Source organism: Arvicanthis niloticus, chromosome 9 (assembly GCF_011762505.2).
Source record: "Arvicanthis niloticus isolate mArvNil1 chromosome 9, mArvNil1.pat.X, whole genome shotgun sequence".
NCBI classification, from domain to species: domain Eukaryota; kingdom Metazoa; phylum Chordata; class Mammalia; order Rodentia; family Muridae; genus Arvicanthis; species Arvicanthis niloticus.
This window is the reverse complement of record NC_047666.1, coordinates 46,272,990-46,279,537: the sequence shown is the minus strand read 5'-3', so window position 1 is coordinate 46,279,537 and position 6,548 is coordinate 46,272,990.

The following is a 6,548-nucleotide window of genomic DNA, read 5'->3' as shown; positions in this document are numbered from 1 at the left end:
TCTTGTTTTTCTCTCATCTACCTGGACATAGTTTAGTGAAGTAAACTGTAACCAGTTTGTCTAGGTCTCTTCTCAGCAGGACCTAATGATTTAAAATTTTTTTGGCTCTCTGAAATATGATCCATGAGCCTCCAGGTAACAATATGGGAAGAACGATTGACTTTTGAAAATCATCTTTTGGATATAATTGACTTGTGTGTATCTAATTTTAGCTCAAATCACTTCCAGCTCTGAGCTAATAGTGAGAAGACTCAATTTTAGTTGCAGCTTTGCTATTCATTAGCTGTGCGGATCTGGGCAAGCCTTCCCTCCCTCTGTTAATAATGATTGTCATCTAGTTGACTAAGTGTTAGGTATTTTGCTAAGAGCTGTATATTCATTTTCTCATTTAACCCACACATAACTCTGTGAGGTGAGTCTATGCCCCATTTTCAGATAAGTAAAATTTAAGTGACTCACCCAGAGTCGAAGAACTAATAAATGATAGAATCAGAGCTCAAAACCGAGGTTGTTTGACTCAAGTCTCTGAGCATAACCATTGTGCTATACCACTTCTGCTTTTTTTTTTTTTTTTTTTTTTTTTAACATATTGCATTCTGAGCTTTAAATAGACTTAGCACAGGATTCATAGGAAATTGTCCAAGTTTGCAAAGGCATTCTCGAGACTTTATATTATTTGAGCTACAAAACAGATACGTAACTCTATGTTATCTCCCAGTTCTAACGATACTCCAATTCCTCCAAGGAACATCACTCACTAATTTTTATTCAACCAGATAGGAGTTGGCTGACCTCTGCTAGACCCACCATCTTAAGATTAGGCATGTGGTCCATTATGGAACTGATGAGCATTATTATAACCGAGCATTGTAGTTTTTGGTTCAGTCTTGATCACTTGATTTAATTGATGCTCAGGATATTTGTCTTGACTTTTGGAGACCCATAGCTGGAAATGCTCAGCCACAGTTGCCATAGAAACAAGGAAAATGGGTTCAACCATCAACAAGTGGGACCTCCTGAAGTTTATAAGCTTCTGTACTGTAAGGGAAATTGTTAAGTGACTGACAAGCATTGATACACTAGGAGAAATAAACTCCAAAAATGCTCAACATCCTTAACCATCAGAGAAATGCAAAATACAATTTGTTTGAGATTTCACCTTACTCTTGCCAGGATGAAATAACCAAAGAAAACTGACAAGAATGAGTTTAAATTAAATTCATTTAATGTTGACATACATGAAAACTGGTGCTGGCACTATGCAAATCAGTGTGGAAGTTCTTCGAGAGGCTAGAAATTGGAGTACATGGTCTAGCTATACCATTCCTAAACAAATAACTCTAATTCTTATCACAGGTATGTATTCTTCCTTGCTGCTGTGTTCACAATAGCCAGGTCAAGAAGCAGCCTAGATGATATAACGTAGGTCAGTAGATGACACCAATGGATGAACAGACAACGAAAAGTGGTGCCTATACACAATGGTATTTTATTCAGCTGTAAAGTGAAACTATGAAAATTTTCAGCAAAGAAATGGAACTAGAAAAAAAATTATACTGTGTGAGGTAACAGAGACCCAAAAAGACAATCTCTGCATGTTCTTGTTCATATGAGGATCCTATAGTTGAAAGTTTATATTTGTGTGAGAACGTGGTCATACACCAACATAGCACTGATCAGGTCTAAAGAGGGTAAGACTGGGTACAAGTGGCCCCTATGTTATCTCTTGATTCTAGCCTTACCTGAACCAGGGCTAAGGCTAGAAGTGATTGATCCAATGTTTTAATTTTAGTGCTAGAGGTTAGGGGGAGGGTTTTTTTTTTTATTACTATTATTACTGGCCACAAAAAATCTAACTATTTATCATGCTTCTTTTCTGGAACAAACAAACTAAATTTTGATAAAGTAAGCAGTTTCCTTAAGACCTGGCTTGGCCAGAGGATGCCAGGCCTTGAATCATCTCTAATTCTGGCATGATATATATTATTACAGTGGATTGGAAGGTACCTAATTTATCACGTGATAAAATATTAGTTAAGTAATCGGATGAAACTTCATGACTCCCACCTGCCAGAGGGCTTCCTGATCATTTGCTGCTCTCCGGAAGACATTAATTGATAATAGTCAATGTGCATTTCAAGATGGCGAACTGCTGCCTTGGATGCCCGTGAGCCCTAAGAGGAAACTCATTGCCATCTCCTTCATTTCTTTGTAATTATATTTGAACTTTGAAACCAAAAGAACCATTTAGGTTGAGGCAATATGACGTCATTGAGTTATCTCCCTGTAAATCCTTACACTTCATTGGCTTGTAGGATTCGAAGTTTGGATGAGGCCATTGAAGAATGGCTTTCCCAACCCCCTCATTTAGTAGACAAGGGGGTGGCAGCTAGACATTGGTATGAGTCATATGGTAGTTCTGGGCTCTTGTAAGCTAGATTCAAGGTCTGTTCATGCCACACGAGGGTAATTTTCACTACTCTAGCGCCGATGCTCTCAGCCTGAATGAGCTGATATGTTATGTAATGGTATACAAGAAGAGCCCAAAAGACACGGAACATGAGTACAACTTGGTCAGGAGAGAATTTGCCTTGCCGATAATTCTTCCTCTCCTTGTTTTTGAGATGGGTTGATGGAATACAAATGCCTCCTGAATGGTCATCCAGTCAGGAAACTTCCCTACTGAGTTAATGTAAAAAACAGTGAAACCTTTGTCATTTGTTCCTACATGGTAAAAGAATTTGTGATAGAGTTTTGGTGACTAGAAAAGAAATAAGATTTTGTATGACTTAAGAAAACTCACTTTCTAATTATAGACAACTATTGAGTTTTCATTATAGTCGTTTTTAAATGACACATAATATGTGTGTATACTTTTGGCTTTGGATTAATGAATTCTATGACTAGACAATTTCACGATCAGATCAGAGCTATTGACACACAAATCATCTCAAATATTTAATATGTATTTGTATTGGGAGTATTCAACATATTCTCTACTAGATATTTTAAAATGTTCAATTTATTATGATATTCATAGCTACTATATTTTGCTATTGAACCTGTCCAGTTATTCTTCTTTCGAAGGTATACTTCTATGCTCAGTAATTATCCTCTCCCATCTCCTAGTTTCCCCTGACTCTCATTATAGTAGATATGTTCCATACACTGCCCAGAAATACTGATAGAACCTGTTTGTGCTGTTAGACACCTTTAATGATGGGATGATGCATTTACTCACTGTATTCTGTAAGCTTGCATGTTTCTCTACTTCAAATTTACTCTGTGCACCAACATTTCAATTCTGTAAGGCTTACACCCAATGACAGAGAATAATAAATTTATTTTGGGGGTCATTGTGTTGTCCATTATGCACTAAAGCCACTAAGCAATTAACCAAATTACAGCAATTCTATTTTACATTAATTCATCATGATTTTTTTTCATTTCCTAAAGACATAATTAGTACATTATTATCAGTAATCTTACAGACTAAGAAATCAGAGAAGAATCAGGAAGGCCAATAGGCGACTCAGAAGCACAAATGCTTCTTAGGCTTTTTATTTTAGAGATGGCTTTTACTTCAGTGACACTAAATAACGGGAAGTGTCAACAACTGGCCCTGAGGTTGGTTAATAGAGGGCAAGGTCACCACTCAGCCTCTGAAAGTGAAGAGAGCTGGCAGAAAAAATGACCCTTTGAAATGGACTTGGGTAAGTGATGGCCATGTGCTACAGTCCATCAGCACTGTATCACACACAAAGGAATAAAGGCCCTAAGACTCTGAGCCTTTGATTGATGATACAGTGGCAGAAAATAAGAGCCACAGTGCAGAATTAGAAACGAGTTACCAATTTAGGGAGCAAACGTAAATTTTAACCCTGAAATGAAATAATGACTATCTGCTCAATTGTGGATGACCGTCAGCAGTATTCTTGTTACTATGAAGAGAAATAACTGTGGGAGGAATCCAAATAAGACCTAGGATGATTTTCCCTATAGTAAGATAGATTAGGGGCAATTTTACCTCTTTTTTTCCCTTAAATTAATAAGCAAGTGAATTGACTAATACTAATAGTTATCTTGTCTTAATAAACTAGATATTTTTTGGGGGGGTGTGAAGGGACTAATCTTGACACCCGGTTCTCTTTTATGGAAAATCTCTTTGGAGTTGAAGGGATGTCCTTTAGAAAACATTAACGCTTAAGAACTCCCCACTCTCAAGTAGTAAAGTGTATTTTACGAGGTAGAAATGTTATAGGTTAGTGGGCAAGTTTACTGCTGGCTCAGGGCCTCATCTCTGCAGCTTTGTAAAACTTCTTGTAGTAAAGGAAGGAAAAGCCTCCTAATGGAAATTATCTTCTTGGAGCCATGGATGAGGTTGAACTGGAACAAGAAATTGAGCAGGGATGCAGAGATAGTCATTTTGTACAACTGATAGGTATCACGAAGATGGTCGGTCACATTGACTATGTGAGGATTCTCCCAAGAGCCATTGCACAAAAGCACTACAACAAAATAGCACTACAACTTCTACAGCAAATGTCTTGAGCTGAAGGGAGAGACTGAAGAGCCAGACATCAGAGATATTAGTGTAAGGCCTGCTTTCTCTCAGCATCTTCACATCACTCAGGGATTTTAGGGCCCCCAGTCCTATAAGTCCAAGTCCATAGCACAGTTACTGTCTTTCTGACGCTGTGCAGTTGTGCAGTTGAACTAAGTTCTAAGAAAAACTAAAGTTCTGAATATCAGAGGCTAATGGACAGAAGAGAAAAGCTAGATCTAAAGGTGGACTGCACCTGTTCAAGGCCACTAAAGAAGGTAATGGTCATGGCAGACCATCGGCTGAATCAGCAGGTAACCATTGAACTACCAGTCTATACCACCAGCCCAAGTTCTAGGTACTGAATGCCTCCCCCCCGACTTTATTGGAACTTTCTCTAATCTTAACTTGAACATAGAGACTATGGATAAAGGAGTAGATGATGCCATGTGCCTTGTATCTCTAATTACCTTGGAGAAGTAAGGGAAGCAAAGCAGGCAATGGGGATAGCATTGTAAGGGTTATGATTGGGAAGCCCTCAGTGATATGGGGAGACCTAAGCAGGTGCTGAAAAGATGCAAGGAAATGAGCCATGTGGCTATCCCAATGAAGAACATAAAAGAGTTGTCCTGTCTAATATGGTAGGCTCTAGCTACGTGCAGCAGCCATGTTTATACTAAGTTTAAATTTAGTTGTTTTTGCTGTAGGACATCTGTTCCACAGCCACTGTGTCATATCTCACAGTGACTGCTTTGGAGAGTGCAGATATAGAGAATTTCTGTTGTTATGGAAATTTCTAATTATAAGAAGGAGGGGATGCCTAGAAGTACCCTCAGATGAAAGGAGGTATGCATCATTTGCAAATTAGCAGGAGAGTGGGCATGGCAGGAACTGAAGACTAAATGGGAGAACTGGAAGATGGGGGTTGGGGGGGTGAGGGGAGACAGGATGGGACTCAGAGCAGTTTGCAGTGATGGGGGCTCATATTAGGTATCAAAGAAATTTGAAACTTCTGAGATTCCACTGTCAGATGAGAAGCCACTGGGAGCTTTTGAGCTAAGGAATTGTAGGCTCAATGCTGTACTTAACAGGGACTGTTGTAACTACTGTGTCAAGAAAAGCATATGGAATCCAAAGTCAGAAGCAGGAAGACCAGTTAGGGGACTTCTAGAGCTACCCAGACATTAGAGAGTGGCGATTAGATCCAGGTTAGAACAAATGAAATTCTACCTATCTTTAAGGTAGGCCAATTAGAATTCACCAATAACTTATAATGATGATGGCATGGATTGGGTTGTATAATTAGAGAAAAAGCAGCTCTGGTCTGATTTTATACTGAGAGAGATGCAATGTGGTTTGTCAATTGAACATATGCGTGGTGAGAGGAAGAGGAATCTGAACAAATTTAAGATTAGAGCTCTGGAATTATTAAGTCTGGATTCACAGTTAAGTTAAGAACTTAACTGATAAAAGGAAAATTTGGGGAAGCACATGGTTGGAGTTTCCCTTTGAATTTACTTGAAGTGTGAAATGACTATTTGATATCAGGATAGAGAGGAATATTGGGCAGTTATGGGTTGAAGACTGGAATACACTTGTAGCCATTAGAGCCCAGGAACTGAAGGGGTGCACGTGAATGAAGAAGTAGGGTGCGAACTGAGCAAGAGGCACTTCACTTTAAGGAGTAGGAGATATGAGAGAAAACTAGTGAAGAGAAACAAGAACTTGTCTGTACAGCAGGCAGAGGTGTGATCTAATGTCCCATACTGTCTTGTTTTCCACCATTCAAGTAAGATTATTATAAATCATTCACTCGGCTTAGCAGCATGAGACCACTGGAATGTCTGTCAGGACCACTATCAGGGAAATAGAGTCAAAAGAGAGATTAAGGAAAGTCGTCTTTTAGCTTTAAAGGACAGTCGAGACATGAAGTTATGTGACGTTATAGCCGCAGGGAGAACTTGGTCAAGATTGTTGTGTTTTGTGGAGATGAGGGAGATCACAG